The following is a 19,636-nucleotide window of genomic DNA, read 5'->3' as shown; positions in this document are numbered from 1 at the left end:
TAAATATTATGACCAGGACAACAAATTACCAAGTAGAACAGCCAGTTCAAAAGCAGCTTTTCGAGAGGTTAGAGGTTACATTTTACGGCTCCTCGCCACAATCTTCTGAAGGCATCACACAGATGTCTTAAAAGGCTTCTTTGTTCATCAGAAAACTGGAGTTTGTATTTTGCTGTAAGTCTCCATACTGGAGAGCAGACTTAGATCGATCATTTCATGATTATTCCCAGTTTACCACGTTGTCAGGAATAACTTTGTGAAGCAGGAAGTGTCTGCTCTTCTCTAGCTGTAATGGAAAAGGGAGGAAGTTTTCTCCTTTCTTCTGAGGTTCTTTCTACTTGGCTACATTCTCAGCACTGGGCAGTGACATTCCGTTGGTTGGCGCCACACAAAAGAGAAGCCTGAGACACTTAAAGCTTACAGTAAGGGAAGGGAAAGACAAGAACATTTTTAATAAATGGAATTTGAGGTGTTGAATACTCTGCTGCTACAATTTTTCTCTTGCCTCCTTGGCAACACTTAAGGTATTAAATTTAGATCTGCATGAAATCCATTATCTTTGCTCTTCAAGTTTCCTTCGCAACCTATTTCTAAGTGCACCCTGTGCCCTTGTTGTTTACTATACAGGTAAGAGGGCTTATGAGTCTTCCTTTTAAGCCCACTTTCTTGTGTAACATTGCTGCTAAATATAAATTATAATTCCCAGTATTATTACAGTCCTGTTTTTCTTAAAGTTGCACATTGCACCTAGAAATGCGTGGCATTGTACTCTGAAAGGGCCGTCTTTGGTATAACGTGGAGTATTCGTGAAAACACTGGTTCCCCAAGATACAGTCCCATCACTGTTGTGAAATAATCATCCAGGGATCACTCTCTTTTTCTCTGGTTTTTCATCTGATGTTCTCATGCTGACTGAGTGCAGGAGGTTAAGCCCGTGCCATACCCGGAGGGCACTGAAGGAGGCTTTTTAACCCCTATCTCTCCACCTAGCGCACATGTCAACCCAGGTGAAAGGCACTGGCGTTATTTCTCCCTCAGTGGCTTGTGGCATGTGGGAGCAGATCTAGATTTTAGAAATATTTAATTAAGTCTTGCACGTTGATAAGAAAGATGAAGGAAAGTTTTTTGTTTTGGTTTTTATTTTATGTTCCCATGGACGAGAATATAGCAGAGGTTATTAGGTATGCCCTATCCTCTTCAAGGAAGGGTCAGTCTTTGTCTTCGATAGAGAATCATCTTTGTCTTTGGGTGACCAGGCCAGAAAGCTCTGGTGGAACAGAATGTGGCTTTCAGCCGTTGACGTGCTTGCTCGCTGACATGCCCAAGCGCCCTGGCCAGGGGGAGGGGAATGCAGTCTTTTTGACAGCGAGAAAAGTTACTAGTCCTCCTCGGCCTCTGAAACCCACCATGTGATGGGCTTCAAGTGAGGGATTAGTTTCCTTCAAGAAAGTGATGGAGGCAGTTTTTGGCAGAAAGGGGTTTGTCAGGATGGTAAGGCTGTGGGTGTAGGTTCAGAGATGAGCAAAGCCAAACCTTATTGTTTGAGGGCAAAGGCAGGTTTTTTTAGGGAAAGACAAAATAAAAATCCAAGTTGGAACAAATGAGGCCAGAGGTGAGACCCTCTTGGAGGCAGTTTGAGTGCTGTCTGTCTGGCGGTGTTCTCATGTCTCACCCCCAGTTGTAGGATGGAATTCAGAGCAGTTTTGGACGATCGTTGGCTATTTCTAGAAAGCGGCGTTGAGTTCTGCCCACCAGCAGGCTGTGGTTAGGTAGGCTGCCTTTCCAGGTAGGCACAGGCTGCCACCAGGACCTTCGTGTGCAGGTTAGCATCACGAGTCTGAGACTCAAGTGGGAGGCAGATTATCCATCCCCGGGCCTTACAGGAAAAGTGGGTGAAGTCGTTACGCAGCTGAGGCCAGCGTCTTCCTCCCAGAGTTGCTGTGAGTCCTGGCACGTTAGCATGAGCAGCCCGCAGAACTGTGGAGCCCCTGCAGGGAGGGTCAAGTGACATTGTGGACTGCTGAACCCTAACGTGAACCTAGTCCCCCAGGCTTCCTGCACCTGAGGTGGAACTGCATTGACACCCTTTATCCATGCTTCCCGGTGACAGAACACAGCTTCGTCTAGCACACTGACGTCCTGCTGTTGGAGGAGTAACCAGAAGTCTCATAAGCCACCTCCGTTTTTTTAGGTGAAGATCCCAGGTTTTTGTTTGTTAAAACTCTTGTGTTCATAATCTGTAGGTTGGGCTTCTGGCCACTTCAGTCCACTTTCTGCAAAATCCTGCCAGGTTATTTTTCACCATTCCATCACTTCTTCTGACTCTGGATGATACAGTGAAGGCGTTGACGAATGTGTAGGGCCTTAGAGCTTCATTTACGATCTGACCTGTGAATCGTGGACTCCTGTTATAAATAGACACACTTAATGTGCCAAATCCAGAAATAAAATATTTCAAAAGTCTTTTTTACGGTCGCTGTGTCAGCCTTTGTATGTGAGTATCTTCTACATCCAGTGAAATTACTAAAACATTCACATGACAAGCATTTTCCTCATTTGAATGAAACTAATTTGAATATATTTACAAATACCGCCCCTGTAAAAGGATACCTAAGCCCCTCCCTTTATCTTCAAGGCCCACCCCCACAGCATGAGCCTGACAAGTAGCACAGCTCATACAACACTGTTGAGCTGCACTGGGAAATGTGGAGCACACCGCTCGTGTCAGATGATCCCAGCGCCGTCTCCGTGTGTGTGCGCCAGGCCGTGGGGCACAGGAGCAAGATGAGGAAATGAAATCCTCTGGAGCTCCCAGGGGGCTGCCGAGGGAATGCCGGAGATGGTCTGGTTCCAAGGACTGTCTTGTACCATGGGGGGCCTGAGCTGGGGCAAGGACAGCATGGGGAAGAGCAGCCAGAAGGGACTGGTCAGTCTAAAAAGGAGGACTGGCCATAGATGACCTTGACCGTGTTATTCACCAAAGGAAGAATATTTCTAAAGTAGCCCGAACTTAAAGAAAGATGAGACCGTTAGAAACGTGAGCTCCTCCGCGAACGAGCAGCCCTCACTATTTTCACAGTTGTCCGTAGTCAGAATGAGAGTCAGAAAAAAAGGACCGGGAAAGAAAAGCAGAATCGCAGCTCCCAGTGAGGGCACTGCGTCTTCTGGACACACTGTCCGAGGCAAGGGCCAGCAAGCAGAGGGGCTTTGAGGGGAGCAGCCTGCATACCAGAGACTAGTTGTCTCTTCTGTGGGCTATGAGTCTTTTCCCCTCGATTGTACACAGGATTTTATTGATTTGCTTTGATACACCTTGATACACACATGCATATACACACGTCATCATTCCAAACAGTATTTTAAATGACGGTATATTATTTAGAGACTTAAAATGGTGGTTTTTAAATGTTACCAAACATATCGATGTCTATAATATACTGAATGATTTTACCATCTTAATTTGAACTTTAAGAACAAGTGTGCAAAAATACCCAGCAGATGACCCACGGGGATGTGAGGTGACAAGATATGGTTTTTTCTATTTGTGTTTTAATTTCTTTATAAGTCTTTAGGTAAATATTAGATTATTAACTAGTTACCTCTGTACTCTACTAGTCTGAAGAGAATTATAGACTTTAGAAAATATATATAATTTACATTAAAAAATAATGCACTTGTTATTTGTTGGAGAAATTTGGCATCTTAAAAGATTCCCCAGTTAAGAGAAGTAGAGTAATTTTATAGGTTGAAATAATATGCAATATTGTCTGAGATTTTTTAAAAGGAAATTATAAAGAACCTAGTTTCTCAAGTCATAGCTCACTTGAGTTGTATGCTCACGTTTAGGCTTACCTACTCTTAAGTATTGATGTCTTGATCATTGATCTGATCGGTAAGGCTAGTGTAAGGAGTTTAGGAAGTTCAATTTAATTTAGCCCTGGTGCAAAAATCCTGTCTTTTTTATGAATTACTATGTGTAGCGCTGTCTGTCCCTCCACCCATCAAGAACATAAGCTGCATGCGGACCGGATTTGTATCTGTTTTACTCTTTGGCGTGTCCAGATGTCCTCCGTAGTGCCTGGCCCATAGGCACTCAGAAAAAGGTGCTTTCTTTGTTGGAGTGACCTGTGATAATTTATACGCCCCACAGAGGGAAGTGGGACCTCCCCTACGCCCCGAGTTCACGACACAGCCGACAAAGGATTTGTCTCCAGAGCACTGAGTTAATTTATGCAGTCTTCCATGTTGTACTGGAATACCTTCATTCTTGTTCTTAATACAGAAGCTTTTTTAAAAAGATAAACAGCATTTCAATTGATACCTGTATCTTTAAATTTTATTTTAAACTGGTATTTTATAACCTGAGTAATTGTTTTTACTTTGGAAGAGACCTTTTCCAAGAAGAAAACCATTTTAAGATTTACCAGCTCAACACTCATTTCCTTAACCTCGCCAATATATTTGTGCAAATCACAAAGTTTAAATTATGGCTCTTTTTATAAACAGGGTTTCCTGGTGACCGTGGAGCCTGTATTTTCATTTTCCCCAGCCTGGAAAGCTTTTCTTAAAGTGTTAGTACATGTAAAATGTTAAGACTTTTGGCATGATTTCATAAATTTCTTGGGAGCCTTTAAAATTCTCTAAGATTTATATAATTATTTAGAAGTTTCCTTAAAAACAGGAATTCCTTTGCCTTCAAGAAACATTAAGGCCTTTTAAAAACCAGCGTTTCCTTGAGATTCACCAACTGTTCTGGATCAGAGCCCCCCCGTGGAAAGTGTGCGTTGGGTCAGCTTCCATGTATCCATTTCATGTCTCCGGATAAAGGCAGCTTTTATAGCCATAATACTAGAATCTCTCCTTGGGGTTCCAGAATTCTCTTGCACTCACCCTCTCCATTTCTCAGTTCACGTAAGCATTCATACAGGAAAAATAGAATCTCATACTGTCAAATATTGGGGAGAAAATTATTATATTCTTAGACAAATTGGAGTTTACATGCAGCCCTTTTCTTCCAAGCAGCAGAAGGCAGGAAATGCATGTGTTCTGACCCGACGTAGTGAAGTAGGCAGAGCAGTGCCTTTCTGCACACCTGCCTCCCCAGGAGCCTGCAACATGGGGAAGAAACCCGCTCAAAGAGGCTCCCTAGTAGTCTTTCACTGATGGGTGCCTTTCCCTCCGGGGTCAGTAGCTTCTGTTCCAGGAAGGAAGCCGCACATGGCTGAGACTTGTCCCTCCTGAGAGCCCTGTCCACCCACTAGCAATCCAGGAAACCCAGGAGAGCAGGGTACACCCCCAGTCAAAAGGGAAAAGGGCCTGCCTCAGCTAGAGCGACTCGAACCCAGAGTTCCTCGGCCACACGCTGTGACGTGTGGGGCCAGATGAGTCTTTGTTGCAGGCACCGCCCTGGGCGTTGTAGGCTGTTTAGCAGCATCCCTGACCTCTGCCCGCTAGATGCTAGAAATGCCCCTCCCCCAGTTGTGACAACCCACAATGTCACAAGACTTCCTTGGGGGCACAGGTGGTGAGAACCACTGCTCTAACCTGACCTGACTCTCAAATGTTCGTCAGGAGGAGGGAACTCCCTGTGTGCGTTCTCCCTTTGATTCCGACTGCTTACCCTTGTCTCAAATCATAAAATTTACATACTCATTCACTAATTTGGACCCAAAAAGTCAACTATATTTTGCCTCAGCCACAAAACAATGACTGTGGATTCTCTGAGCAAAAAAAAAAAGCTTATGTAGATGGTGTTCTAAGCAGGTTAGAGTCAGGTTGCAAAAGCAAGATAGTTCCTCACCAACGCCCGAAGGGGCGTTACTTCCACCTCTCCACCAGGTGAGAGCGGCCTCAGCAAGGGGTCGCCACCTTCCTCTCTCGGCTGCAGTTCTGTTTAGCCATCTGAGGCACGGCACCGATTGTTGGTTTAAATGGGCAGCACAAACCCCATCTGAATAAAGAATTTGTTAGTGTCTACATTTCTTTCAATCTTCTGTATGAAGAGAGAAATCTCAAGTCTCTCCTCTAACTAACCAGAAAATCTTACAAGTTTTTATATCTTTAGAAAGAGGTGTCATTGAAATTGTGATACAATTTAAATTATCAAGTTAGGCAACAATTAGAAAGGCAAACTTTTAGAAATTAAAAGTTACATTTTAAAGAAATCAGCAACAGTCTTTCAAGTCCACAGAACAGACGTACACATTTCCACAGAGAATAGCAGAGTAAGCTTTGTTTTAACAGAATCAGCTTCTTAGCCCAGAATGGTGTCTGCTTTTCTGCAGCCTTAGGAGCAAGGAAACATTTTCTCTTTTTCTGAGAGATTTTTTTCACAAGCAGCATCCTCAAGAGTAAGCACTGGAGTTCTACTAGTCAGCACCAAAAATAAAGAAAGAAATAAAAAACAGACCTGAGAAACTGAAAACTTAAAATCTGGGAAAAGATAAGGGCAGAGAGGACTTCTAGCAAATGAAATATGGGACCAGCGCTGTCCTGCCTGTGCAGAGAGGGCGCTTTTAAGCGTCTGTGGCTGCAGCCTGTCTTCACCTGGGGAGAACAGTAGATTCCGTCCTGAGGGCAGGCCTCACATTCAGCCTGGTTTGGGATGCAGCCCAGCCCTGCCACTTGCTAGCTGTGACTTTAAGGAAGTCCTTGAACCCTCTGAGCCCGTCCGTCATTTTGTAAATAAGGATAACAGTGTCTGCCCCTCGGAGTGAGTAAGCGCTCGCTCGGGGGACCCTCTGTTTCTCCTGTTTCCCTGGGGCTGGCGGCTGTGTCGCTGCTGCGCCTCCCTTCCCTTCCCCCTGCGTCATCCCTGCCAGAATAAATTCCCTTTAGAAGTCGTTTTGCCTCTGTTGGATAAAAACTCAGCTTTCCCCCATTTCTGTCTCTTCCATCTCAGCTTTTCTGAGCAGCTTTCAATAAACAACTTGACTCCAACCCTAGCTTTTCTGTCTAACCTTATTTTCCACCACGCCCCAGAAAGTCCTTTCTGTGTCAGTTTAATGGTCTCACTGTTACTTCACGTTCACCTCACGGGAAGTGCCTCGCATGTCAGCCCTGCCCCTCCTTAAGGCTCAGCTCTGGGCCCAGCCTCTTCGGAACAAAACCGTCTTGGTCCCTGCAGTTCTTATCCACCCAGCATCCGTGAGGCTGCCCCACATGCCTGCAATGTGTAGGGTCCCAGGAATGCTGAGAGGAGGGGGACACGGTCCCTGCCTGCCAGGGACTTACACAGCCTCGTCTGGGGCACGGGCTGATAAATAAGAAAGAGCTTCAGGTGCTGGGGTGGGTGACGCTTCATGGCCTGCCCTTCCCTGGCCCCTGCACCTGGTGTTGACCTAATGAAGATTCAGTTTTACTTTGTTTTCTTTGTACTCTAGTGGCTGAGTCTCATATCCGCAATAAATGGTAGGCAGAGGACTAAGTACACAGTATATGCTGGCTTGATCTTTCACCTCTATGTGCATGTTTTAAAAGAGGATTGTTTGCCCAGCCTATCATAATAGGCCTTGTAAACTTCAAAAGATAAATTAAAAAACAAAGTCAATGGTGATGTTAAGCCCTGATAGTCACCATAACCTCTTGGTGGTTGGAGTGGTTCCTAGGCTTTTAGAATTCATGGAACAGGGCATTTTTTTCATCGGGACATTCTCAAATGCAAATAAAGACTTGTCCTTTGAATGGAATGAAGTTAGCTTTACGGAAAAGTCGCTGCGTTGTCCAGATTTTTCTCATTTTGTCACAGACCAGGAAGAACATCATCAAAGCTTGGCATGAGCGTTTCTTGAATTTCTGAGTTTCTGATTCCGCTGAAAAGTTCATAAAGTGTGCACCGAGCCCTTAGTTTACACGTGGCACAGCTGTGCCTCGAGTGTGATGCTGCTCCAGTGTCAGCACTAAGAATTTACACGCTTGGCTCTTAACAGAAACAACGTTTCTGGGTGTAAATAAGCTGTACCCAATAAGATCCTGTATGTTACAAACTCTAGAGAACGTCCCGAACAAGCCACACTTTCCTTCCCACTGAAGTTAAACTTTATTCCACCTTATGTGGCTTGGTAGTTATTTGGTCTTTTATTTGAAACTCCCCAAAGGCCCACGTGAATCAGCTGTCCTTCCCTCCTCTGCCTTATTTCCATGCCAATCTGAGAAATGGTCCCAAGTCCTCGCAGCTCACTAAGACAAGGTACTCTACCTAACGGGGAGGGAGGATGTCAAAGTTCGCCCAAGATCACCACGAATTCTCCCCTCTGGAGAGCCGCGCTTAGAGGGCCGGCTCAGGTTGCCAGAGGGCGGCGTCTGTCGTTCTACGCCAGGTGCTGCTGACGTAGCGGGGAGCAGAGAGAGCAGCCCTCCTGCTCCCGGAGTGTCCATGCTAGTTATGTAAGAATGATAAATGAATGACTGAAGTTTACGTAGTGATCACTGCTATGAAGACGTCAGGTGGGATGGTGGGGTGAGAACGGCAGTTCGAGTTAAATTGTTAAATTATTCTTGCAGTGCAAGGTGCGACCGGCCACAGCGGACTCGGTGAGGGTCTGCCTGGAGGCCAGGGAAATGCGTGTGGGTGGCTGTCCGTGGTGGAGACATCACAGCAGCAAGCGCACAGCTCCAGGCACAGCCCGCGCGGCCCGACACGGTCCTCCCCAGCCACAGGGGCTCTTGAAATTTTCATTAATTCAAATTAAATGAATAAAGTGAAAAATGTGGTTCCTCAGACACGCCAGCTACAGTTCAGGTGCTCAGTGCAGCCAGCTCGTGTGGCCAGCGACTGCTTCACTGGACAGCAGAGAGCAGAATGTTTCCGTCATCATGACGGGTTCTGCCAGAGAGCGCCTCTGTTAGGTAAACTCTTAATCTTCATAACAACCCCAGTGAAGAAGGTGCTGTCTCCCGTTTTGCAGGTGCAGACAGTGAGGCACAGGGGGTTATATGTAACTCGCCCAAACCCACATAGTTAGTCAGGGCTAGGATTCACATTGTGGCAGGCAGGGTCCAGAGCCTGGGGGTTAAGCCCTGCCCCCATTCATCACTGTTGTTCACAGATGAGCACAGCTCGGCTCCACAGTCCTCTTTCATCTGGGCTGCGCCTGATGGAGAGGGCTATGCTTTGGTAACGTCTTGTCATCGGAGGCCGCGAGATTCAGCTAAAAGAAATTCTGAGCTGAGGGTTAGGTCTTTTCTGACTAAAAATATAGGCCTATGTTAGCACAATTTCTCCCTCCTTGAAAAGAAATGAGAATAGGGAGCTACAAAGCACCAGGAAAAGACCAAATTTGTGTTCCATCTCAATAAGGCAAGTAGTGTCAGCACTCCATGCCTCAGTTTCCCAGTACATGAAGTTAGGAAGCAATAGGACCTATCTCATAGAGCTGTTGTGAGGATTTGACCAGATAAGGCACAGCATGTAGCACACAGGACGCTAGGTAAGTGGCACCTGTTGTCAGCATCGTCATCCCTGCTCCATTCTATAAGGGCCACACTGGGATGGAATGTTCCAGAATGCACAGTGAGCAAGCAGAACTGATAACTTCTCCCAGAGCTGCAATGAGACCTTCTGGTTCCAAACACCACACGTCTGGAGTTGGAGAACACTACTTCAGGAAGGCCCGAGACAGAGAAGTGCCAGCCTTTGTAAACAGATTTGCATTTAGCTCATGCATTTAGTGCTTGTAAACCTAGGCAAGTGTTCTACTCCTCTGAGCCTTAGTGCCTTAAAAAATGGTATAATTGTACCTGTCTTGCATGATTGCTTTAAGTATTAAGTGACTATCTATCTATGAGCCTGGCACATAGACACTTGGTAAATAATAGCCATAATTACTATTTTATGAATGATTTTCAGCTTTTCACAACTAAAAAATGCCTTTGAGTATTTTCTTGCCCAGACACCTTGACCTGGCTGTGTTAGGACGGAGCTGGGAGAGATGAGACAGGTTATCATCCCACCCACCGTTGACATGCTTTAAATTGCACTGGCAACACCCTGGGAAAGCAGGATGGAGACGGCCGAAAAGCATCACTGGGCGTGCGCATGGCAGCTGTTCACTGAGGTTGAATCTGCTTCCCGCTCTCCCACAACCAGCAAGAAGTGTGTCTGCCCGTATGACCTGAGGTGGCCATCCTGCCCATTATGAAACTGGGAGTAAAGACAAATTCCACAGGCTCCAGACTAACCAATCAGCTTAACCAGAGTTGGATCAACCAGAAGAAGCTGAAACAACCAACCTAAGAATTTTGGACGTCAAATGGAAAATCTGGGCACTCTAAACCAAAATTGCTAAGTTCCAAAAGTGTGGATGCATCGGGTGCTTATTATTAAAAGTATTTAAATAAAAGTGGGCCCTGAAAGAGTGTGTCATGAACCAAGGGTTATAATCAATCCCGCCCTGGGAGCATGAGGTCAAATACGAGAGGAAAACAAAGCAAAGGCCGTGTACAAATGGAAAAAGTGACGAAAGTGCCAGTGAAAAATAGCGACAAGGTGAAGGACAGTAAGAAGAGAAAATGCTGCCCGGCTTCCTTTGAAGAATCCCGATGAGTAGAAGATGCAGGAATTATTTTTCCCAGTTTCATCAGCTCTCCTCCCACAGCTAGTAGATAATCTATGAAGTGCAGTTCCTCTGCCTTTTATTCTACTTTTCTTTCTTTCTTTTCACTTATTTCTACTGGGTTAATGTACTAATGGTCATTTATCTATTAGGATCCAAATTGGTGGCAAAGACAGGCCCTGAAACAACACACACGGCACCTGCGTTCCGTGCAGCGTCTCCCGCGTATCAGCTTCATCTGGATCTCCGCGCTGCCTGGTCGTTTTCAGTGAGCAGCCTTCCTAACATACGGATGTCATGTAGGGAGCACTCCTCCTCCCCTGGAACTTCATGCGCGGATTACTAAAGAACCGGAATGCAGGGCTCTGGGAATTCTCTTGTTCCCTGACGTAATAGAGAATCATTGTGAGCAGGAAGAACTTGATGAGAGTCAGCCTGAATGTCATCAGTAAACGTGCCTCATTTATTCTACACAGCGCAGGAAGCTCAGAGAGAGGAAGCTTCTAGAGAAGTGAAGAGTCCCTGTCAGGACTGTCAGACCACTAGATGGAAAAGCAGAGGGTCAAGCAACCGTAGGCGGACATGCTGAAGCCGTCAAAACAAAGTCGTAGGAAATGAAGATCTAGGTAAATGCCTTCTTTCAAGAATAAGTCTGTCTTCTTTTAAAAGTATTTGTACTCAAGCTGTGTTCTGTAGAAATAAATATCCAATAAAAATAAATATTTTATTAGTGATCAGCAGAGGATATGTAATTACCAAAATTAAATGCCTGGCCATGGTGACTTCAGTCACTGAATTGACTATTGTTGGAGTATTTTAATAATTTCAAAGATCTCTAATGTCCTTTCTGTTTAAAACTCTTCTGAAATAATCAGTGTGGGCCCATTCTGTAGAGGGACAAGTCAGGAGGCGACTTGTTTTTGCTTGATTGCCTTGATAAGTTGTAATGCTGTCCCGGATGCCGTGGTGGGGACCGGGCAGGCCTTTCAATGGCATCACGAGAACAATCTCTTTTCTCTAGAAGCGATAATCATCTCAGATGCCCATTGGTTTAGCTAAATATGTTCTATAAGCGCTAATGAAACAATTGACTATTTTACTTTTGTAAGTAATAAAGGAAAAGTATGGCTAAATTAAAGTGTATAGAGCGTCAGTTAATAACACCTTTCTTTCCTTAAAACCTATACTGTAATTAGGCAGGCCTGCGGAATGGCTAACAGAAGCCCTGTCAATTGAAATGGTTCATCTGTTTGGCAAACCACATAGAGACCTTTAAAGCAAGTGAACACGTCTTCTCAGCCTAGGAAATACAATTCAGATAGTGATCACCCAGCACTGAGATTTAGGAAGTGTCTCCTACTTCATTAGTGTGGAAGGACAGCTTGGCATTTGGGTCACTGTACCTTCCAGTTATCCACCAGTAGACAATTAAAACCTACGGTGATCACAGTCATATGCAGAAATGGAAACACTTATCAGATATGACCTGCTAATTTTCCCTTCCACTTAACGGAGAATATCACTCAGTAGAGAATCATACGTATGGTAAGTTGTGAGATTTATATGTCCTTAAATTATTGGCTCAGGATCATGTTGGTAAATGACCAGCTTGTTAGAAGTCCACAAATGGCATCTCTGTTTAGTTGTAAGTGTGTTCAGCTCTAGCTTATGAAACGAGGCTATTTGGGTGATCCCCAGGGGGCAGCCATCCTGGAAGCTGCCTGGGCAGGAGGAGGACACAGGGAGAGCGGGGAGGGCGGAGCAGAGCCACCACAGCCCCATGCCTGCTGGCCGCCTCCTCCCCTAGAAGCAGCTCCCCTCTGAGGTTTCTCTGAAAGAGCTGTGTGAGTGCTGGCATCGTGCCTGAACAGCAGCCCCTCCAGTCAGGAGCGGGGGGTGCTGGTGCTCCTGCCTCCTGGCCCGTGGTCTGTCCCCAGGTGTTGGCGTTCTGGCTATTAAGTTGCCCAGTTTCCCGTGAGGTCCAGGGCACACCCAGAAGGTTCCATATGGTTTCAGACCATGCATTTGCCCACCTTGGCCTCACAGCCCGCTTGGAGACACTGAAACAGACTTGCTTTCTTCCTGAGACATTTTCACACGGAAGGGCTAAGCATCCCCCCCTTCCAGTGTACAGACACTCGACATGGTTTTTAAATAGAAGCCAAACAGAAACTCTTAAAGTATGAGATAATCAGACTGTAGAGAAGGCAGTTAATAAATCCATCATGTGGGCCCCCAGTGACTGTAGACTTCCCAGACAGCCACATATCATGTTTCCATGTCTAATTGCCAGTCTCTCTAATCAAACTATTACAACCTTAATGGTAGGCTGTACATTCTTTCAGAGGGAAATGGCTGTCAGTGTTGAAGAATTGTTGATGGGCCTTGCATTTTATGATGGATAATGTCAGAGAATTACAGGAATGTGTAATGCATGGGGGGGTGGCGCTCCTCCAGTGCTCATGATCATTTCTGCATATATCTCAGGGACACGAAATTGTTGCTTTTGTAAGAATTGCCTTCCTGTTAATTCTTCTTGGTTCTGTTAAACTAATCACAATTCTAGCAACCCACGACTACCCTGGAATGATGTAAAATATATGATACCGTTTTGCTAGTGGATAGTTCATGATGATCTTTTTTAAAAGAAATTACTTTATAATTTTTTTCTGACTGTGAAGTAATGTAGGTTCATCATTAAAGAAGCTTTTGGCAGTACTAGAGTTTTTAAAAAGTAAAAATCACCCATAATCCACCATCTAGAGGTAAATTCTTTTAAGACTTTGTTGTATATCCTTCTAGATATTTTCTCTAGTTATAAAATATGTTTAAGTATTACAAAAGTGGGATATTACATATTCAGCTTTTAATATACTTTTTTGACTTAACCCATCATAGACGTGTTTCCTTGTCAGTGAATAGAGATCTGCGTTACCGTTTTAATTGTTGCCTAATTTCGGTGTGCCATGCTAACCCCTTACTGGCGGCCCTTCAGGTTACTTTCTGAGGTGGTTAGCTTGCAAAAAACGAGATGCTTTTTCTCATTGAGGTTTCTCCTGGAGTTTTCCTCTTTTAGCTTTTAGAGACATATCTGTTAAAAGAAGATGTGTGCTGCCTACCCAGTCAGAGAACAGGACCCCACAAAACGTCTCCATCCAAAGTTTCCACACTTGCACGAGTCCAAATTTAGTTCCGTTACCACTTCACCAGAACATGCTGGACATGCTGCTGTCCCCAAGGTCTGGACTCTCTCGTCTTAGCCTCCCGGTCACTGTGTCGTGGAGGTTCTATTATTATTCCTCGTGTTATAGGGGAAGACGCGGGGCTTAGGGAGGTTGCATCTCCAGGGGGGCCAAGTCAGTGTTGGGACCCAAGACGCTGACCCCTGGGCTAAGCTCCTAGCCACGCCTGTTCTATTAGTTTAGACGTTACCCTGATTCTTTGAGTGATTGGCAAACAGGATTTTTTTGTCACTTTAAAAAGTAAATTGCACCTTTTGCTTTCAACATTTTTTGCTTCCATTTTTTAATGATGTTCATTCTTTTGACCAAAATGTTTCTGGAGTGATTGTTGAATGCCGACGCTTTCCTGAAATGATGTCCTTTTTCTTGATGCCCTAACTTAGGGATTCTCAAATAACTTACTAGTTGAATTTCCTTTTCTTTTTTTAACTTGTTGAATTTCTTAAATACGTGTACAAGTAAAACTCATAGGGTCCTAAATTTAAAACAGTTTCTTTACCCAGGATTGCCGTGAATTCAGGATAGCAGTCGTCATTTTCAGAGACGCTAAGTTTCATTTCTTGAGAGCAGGTATTTTGGATGGAGAGTTGATGGCCTAATTAGCCTTGGACCTTTTTTTAGCATCTTGTAGAGTACTATAGATTGTTTCCAAGTAAGAAGTAGGTTTTCCTGTCCCTTAGGGCGCCTCGCTCTGCCTGCCTCTCTCATTCACTTCCCAGCATGGCTCCTCTCCAGTGAAAATGGGAGACAAAGGCCAGCAGAAAGTGCTTCCGTCTGCTTCTGTGTCTCTCTCTGTGGAAGTAACTGGAATTTCTTTGCTAACTCATTTCCATACTTAGATGAGGTTGAGGAAGTAGCTTAGTGCAGGGCTAAGGAAGCAACTTGGACGCATATTTATGTAACTGTTGACCAGTATTTACATGAAAATAACATAGCTAGCATTTATTGAGTGCTTACTATATGCCAGACATACGTTGCGTTTAGCTCTTAAAACAGCCCTATGTGGGAGATATTACAGTGGTTTAGGTGACAAGATGCAGTTCAGATTTAACCCCAAACACAGTCTAACACCTCAAGACCTTGTCCATTCTGTCTCTGTTATCCCACTGTGTTAGCAGATCTTCTTTGGGCCTTAGTTGCTTAATCTTGAAAGAAAGAGGTGTTGGAATAGCTGATTTTGAAGGCTTCTTCACCTTCAGCCTTTTCTGAGTCCATGAATTTACTTAGGAAACCACCTCCCTGCTAGGAATCCTCTCTCCCTCTTAGACCTGGTCACTACGCTTGCTGCCTTCGTCCCCTGGCCAACCTTCGCTTTCCCCAGGCAGTGCTTGAGCTCCAGGCCACCAGGGCAGCACAGAAAGTGCCCACGAGAAAGTCACAGAGGTCCTGGTGCACAAAACGCAGAGACGCTGGGTCTGTCAGGGCCGGGCAGCTCCCGTTGGGCGATGGGCCTCTCAGAAGGTGCAGCGCGGGCAGGTGTCTGTTCGTCCATGGCCAGGGAGAACCATATGTGAAGCGGTTATAACTTATTCATGACCAGGATCTAAAATAGCTTGTTAATAACTAATTCACAGCCGCCACGTGAGTACTGGTGTGCTATTTTTTCAGATTCTAAAATTATTACCCTATTTCCACAGGCTTTGTGCTGAGTGAGAACGTAAGTCCACTTTTGATTGCCCAGGAACCGACATTTCTCATTTTTAAATGGCAGGACCCTTTCCTATCAAAGCTACTCCGTTTCTTTTCATCTAAGACATGTGGCCCAGGGGTACTTGGAAGTGTTGCTTCTGGCGTGTCAGAAAATCACAGGCTGAGGCCACGTTCAGGTCTGTGCTGCCGCAGTGCCCTGGACGAATGCAGTGTCGCTGTCCTCAAGGCCTCCGCTCAGGACCATTGTGAGGAGTGTCAAATTATCTGAAGCCGTTTCCGCAATGTCCGAGACCACATGCAAGGGAGGGGGAGGTGGTTTGCCAAGAGCAGCCCGACAGGGGGCACAAAGTGGGCAAGCCTCTGTGTGGGGAGGGGTGTGGCAGGTGGAGCGGCTGAGGGGACAGCGGAGTTGATGGAACGCAGGGCCTGGAGGGGACCTGGTGTGGGACCAGGTGAGGGAGGGGCAGGCTGGCAGGGCATGGCCTCTGGGAACATGGGATCTGATCCCAGGAGCATCAGAGGGAAGTGAGATGGTCAGAGTTGTGTTTGACGATGAAAATGTAGGCAAGCTGGTGTGTGCACTTAGGAGAGAAGGTGAAGAGAAAGGCACGTGCTTCACGGGGGAAACGCTGTCTGGCTTCGGTTGCTCCTGACTGTAGCACCAGAACTGTTTCTGCAGCTGGTGTTTGAGCTGGGGCACTGCTTTTTGCCCAGAAACAGCCTTCTTGCTGACTCAGCCCCCTTAGGGCCCCGACAGCCTGACCTTGGAGAGGAAGAGGGTGAGTGTGGCCCTGGCTTTCGGACTGGGCACTCGCCAGGATCCTGAGGATCAGGACGCACATGTGACAGGATGCGACCGTTTTCTTCCTTCCTAAGCCAGTCTAGCTACTTTATGAAGGCGCTGACTGGGCCCAGAACGCCCCAGACTCACCCGCTTCCTGGCAAGCTTGCTGCTGTTAAAGGGAGAACCGTTGGGAAGTCTGTTTGCTGTACTGGGTGGTCAGCAGCGCCGCTGAGTTGCTGATGTCTAACCGGGACTGCGAGAGTGGCGGGGACTGCGAGAGCGCTGGGTGGGTCCTGCATCTGCGTGAGCAGTGCGGCTCCAGGCCCATCCCTTTGCCCTGGGCTGGCGCTCGGCAGGAGGAACACTGCGTTCCCTTCCCCACTAAGAGGCTGCTGCCTGCACCTGGCTGTTTCTCCCCTCGGTTTCAGAGCGTTAGAGATCTGAGGCATACATTTCAGAAAGCATCTGCGCTTCTTGGTGAAACTGAAGGCTGCCCCAGCCCTGCAGACCCTCTCCCGCCCGCGGCCCCTGAGCGCTGAGAGCAGCCCCACAGACGCAGCGTTTCTTGACTTGTGTCTTCTCTGGCCAGCAGGATCTTTTCCTGTTCCTCAGACGAGTCTTGTGGGAACAGACGAACTATGTGATGGGGAAGCACTTTGTGCTCATGCAGGTAGAGACGCTGGTCAATAAAAGTACGCTGTCATTGCACATTAATGCCCTGAAGAGGGGAAGGAACTTACTCTTGAATTAGGATGAGAGTGGACTGGAGCTCTTGACGGGCCTTGTCCTCACGCTGTGCAGAGCAGGCCCGGTGAGGTGGGGCCTGAACTTCTCCGAGAACCTTCATCAGAAGCCTGTTATCACTGGGAGACGGTGCCAGCCCCTCCCTGCCCTGGAGGCCATCTTGGCCAGGTCTCCAGAACCCAGCTTTGTGGAATTGGGAATGGAAAGCCTTTTTCAAGTGTTAATTTTCTGACCATATAGAATGAACAGTAAAATTAACAGAAATTTAATACCTAGTGAATTTACCACAGAAAAAAACGTCTATGTGGCTTAACCTCCAACTTGCGGTCGAGGTCACCTGCTCAGCAGGTCCTCTGCCTTTGAGACATCCATTCCCGTTGCTTCTGCTAGAGTTCTTAGGGAGAAAACCTGGCGAGCTGTGTCCACTCGTGGGGGTGGGGCTTGCCCTCTGGCTGCCGCTGTGGCCTGGGCCTGGAAATGAGCCCCACTGTCCGCAGGCGGGCAGCTTCCCAGAGAGGAGAGGAGGGCCAGTGTGCAGGCCATGCTGCCTCTGGCTGAGTAAACAACAGTAAAATTGCCAGTGGCTCCCAGCAACGCTCAGAGACAGGATTGGATTGCCTCGTGGCAGCGCTGCAATGCCAAGAGCCCACGGTTTGTGGTAGATGCCCTCTGACACAGAAAGGGCAGGGTTTTGGAAGCTGTGCTCCGTGAGTGCTGCCCTCCATTACGGTTGACACAGCGAGAAGGGGTGAATGCCGTTGGTCCGGCAGGATGCATTATTCACCTGTAGTAGACGCCTGCATTTCTACCTTCATCCGTCACGCTCACCCTTTAGGGAGGGGCCATGAATGCTCCTTCACGTCTCTGACTCCCAGTGTCTTAGAGATTCTGCATTAAGCCTCTCAGGACCAGGTCCTTCTCTTCCTCCAGATTACCTCCATCTCTCAGCTGTTCTCTTTGGCCTAAATGGGATGCTGCTTTCATGTCAATTTACTCCTGCCAACTTCCTGGAAGGATTAACTCCTTCCTGATTACATGTCATCAGGAGCGGAGGGTAAAAGATTAAAACATCACCTTCCTTTAAGCCGCAGCAGCTCTTTGTCCTGGGGAAGTCAGTCACGTTGTTTCCTTTTGAGCTGATGAGCAGATCATTTAGTAATTTGGATACTGTTTGGCGATGTGGTTTGTTTCCCTGGACCTCAGAGGACCTGTCTCACAGCTGGAGAATGCCCTGCACACGTGGCGTCTCCTCGCTCGGGCTGTCAGTCCACATGGAATGTGGCAGAAGGGGCCCACGGTCAAGCGAAATGTTACAGGTGGAAAGACCCTTGTCTCCGAGCGTCAGCTGCAGGCGCGGTCCTCAGAGCTCCCTTACCCGCTTTGCACGCCATGTGCACCTCGTGTCCCTTCTTCTCAAGGCCGTCTGCCCGTGGCGATGGGACGCTTCCTGGGCACGTTGTTCTCTCTCTCTCTCTCCCTCTCTCTCTCTCTCCCTCTCTCTCTCTCTCTTGTTACCTCGGAGAATTAACGAATTGCAGATTTAGTACAAGTCAAAGTCGTGGATTCACCGAGGCAGTTAGAATGTGAATACTCATTTAAATCGCATTTAAATTTGTTACAAATAAAATGAGGTGGCTGCAGAGCTTATATGGTCGCTCCCCTCCCTGCCCCGTGGTAGCTTATAGAAGCAAATGTTTATTCCCCGTATGGGCACACCTCGTTTTGCACTGTCAGTGCTCGAGGGAATTTTAGCGTGTCACGTTGTCTCTGAGCGAGGCGTGCCTGTGGATTAAGCTCTGAGAAGGCGGCCCATGGAATCAAAGGCTCTCAGCCCTGGAGACCTTGCCCTCCCTGGGACCACGTCGGCACCCGATGGACTGGCACGTGGGGCCCACTGGTTAACGGGCTGACCTCGGCCTCCTGCTGGCCGGCACTGTGCGAGGGCGTGGGATTCGGGAGAACAGGCCTGCGGTTGGTGCTGGGAGGGGGACTGACTCACACTTCGTGCCATCACGAGGCAGTTAACTACAGTTGTGGGCAGGGCCGCAAGGGGCTAGGGGTGCATAACCTCTCCTAGTCTGGGGGCCAGGGCTTCTGGGAGGATGTGAGCCTGTGCTGACACCTCAAGGCTAAGCCGACGTCAGCTCTCGGGAAAGGAGGGCAGAAGGGAGGACTCTGTTCTGGGCAGGGGAGCCCCCGAGAAGGCAGGGGGTGGGAAGAGCATGGCCCGTGGAGGCCCTGGAGCACGCTGCGCCGTGGGGGCACCGAAGGCAGGGGAAGGGTCGCTCAGGGGCTGCTCTGAGAACGGAGCAGCGGGCGTGGGTGAAGGCGTTCACACAGGCTCCTGTTGTTTGCATCACCCTGGCTGCTGTGTGGCTAGTGGACTCGGGCAGGCAGAGGGGAGGGAGGGTTATTTCAGTGATTCCGGTGCAGGGGTGATGGTGGCTTAGGAGTGGAGATGGAGAAAAGTGAATGGATCTGAGAGCTATTTTCAAAGTAGGATCACTTTGCATTGCAGTCAGATGCCGCGATGGGTTGTAAATGAGTAATGAGCCGCTTGCCTCAGGTCGCACAGCTGGTGCGTGGTGACAGCGCTTACTGAGAGGGGTCCGTTCTTTTATCATTCTAGACCCACGAAGTTCTGGATCAAATTTAAATTGTTC

General features: G+C 47.2%; 1 protein-coding gene and 1 long non-coding RNA gene across 5 annotated transcripts in view; one reads left to right on the top strand and one right to left on the bottom strand.

Moving 5' to 3' along the window:
- Nucleotides 1-19,636, top strand: part of CCDC92 (coiled-coil domain containing 92) — a 31,206-nt gene that overhangs the window by 4,180 nt on the left and 7,390 nt on the right. Inside the window, exon 2 of one of the 4 annotated variants that reach the window (XM_005612651.4) lies at nt 11,030-11,179. The exons of the other annotated variants lie outside the window; for them this stretch is intronic. The gene's annotated coding sequence lies outside the window, so the exon portion shown is untranslated. The remainder of the gene's footprint in view (nt 1-11,029; nt 11,180-19,636) is intronic. 4 annotated transcript variants of the gene reach the window in all.
- On the bottom strand, nt 6,119-10,893 carry LOC138915223 (uncharacterized). The gene is made up of 2 exons (XR_011420868.1): nt 10,754-10,893; nt 6,119-6,365 (listed from the first exon to the last, which is right to left on the bottom strand). It is a non-coding gene; the product is annotated as an uncharacterized lncRNA (long non-coding RNA).

This window comes from Equus caballus, chromosome 8, assembly GCF_041296265.1.
Source record: "Equus caballus isolate H_3958 breed thoroughbred chromosome 8, TB-T2T, whole genome shotgun sequence".
Classification (NCBI taxonomy): domain Eukaryota; kingdom Metazoa; phylum Chordata; class Mammalia; order Perissodactyla; family Equidae; genus Equus; species Equus caballus.
The sequence above is the reverse complement of the archived record's forward strand: the minus strand, read 5'-3'. Positions and strand labels throughout refer to the sequence as shown.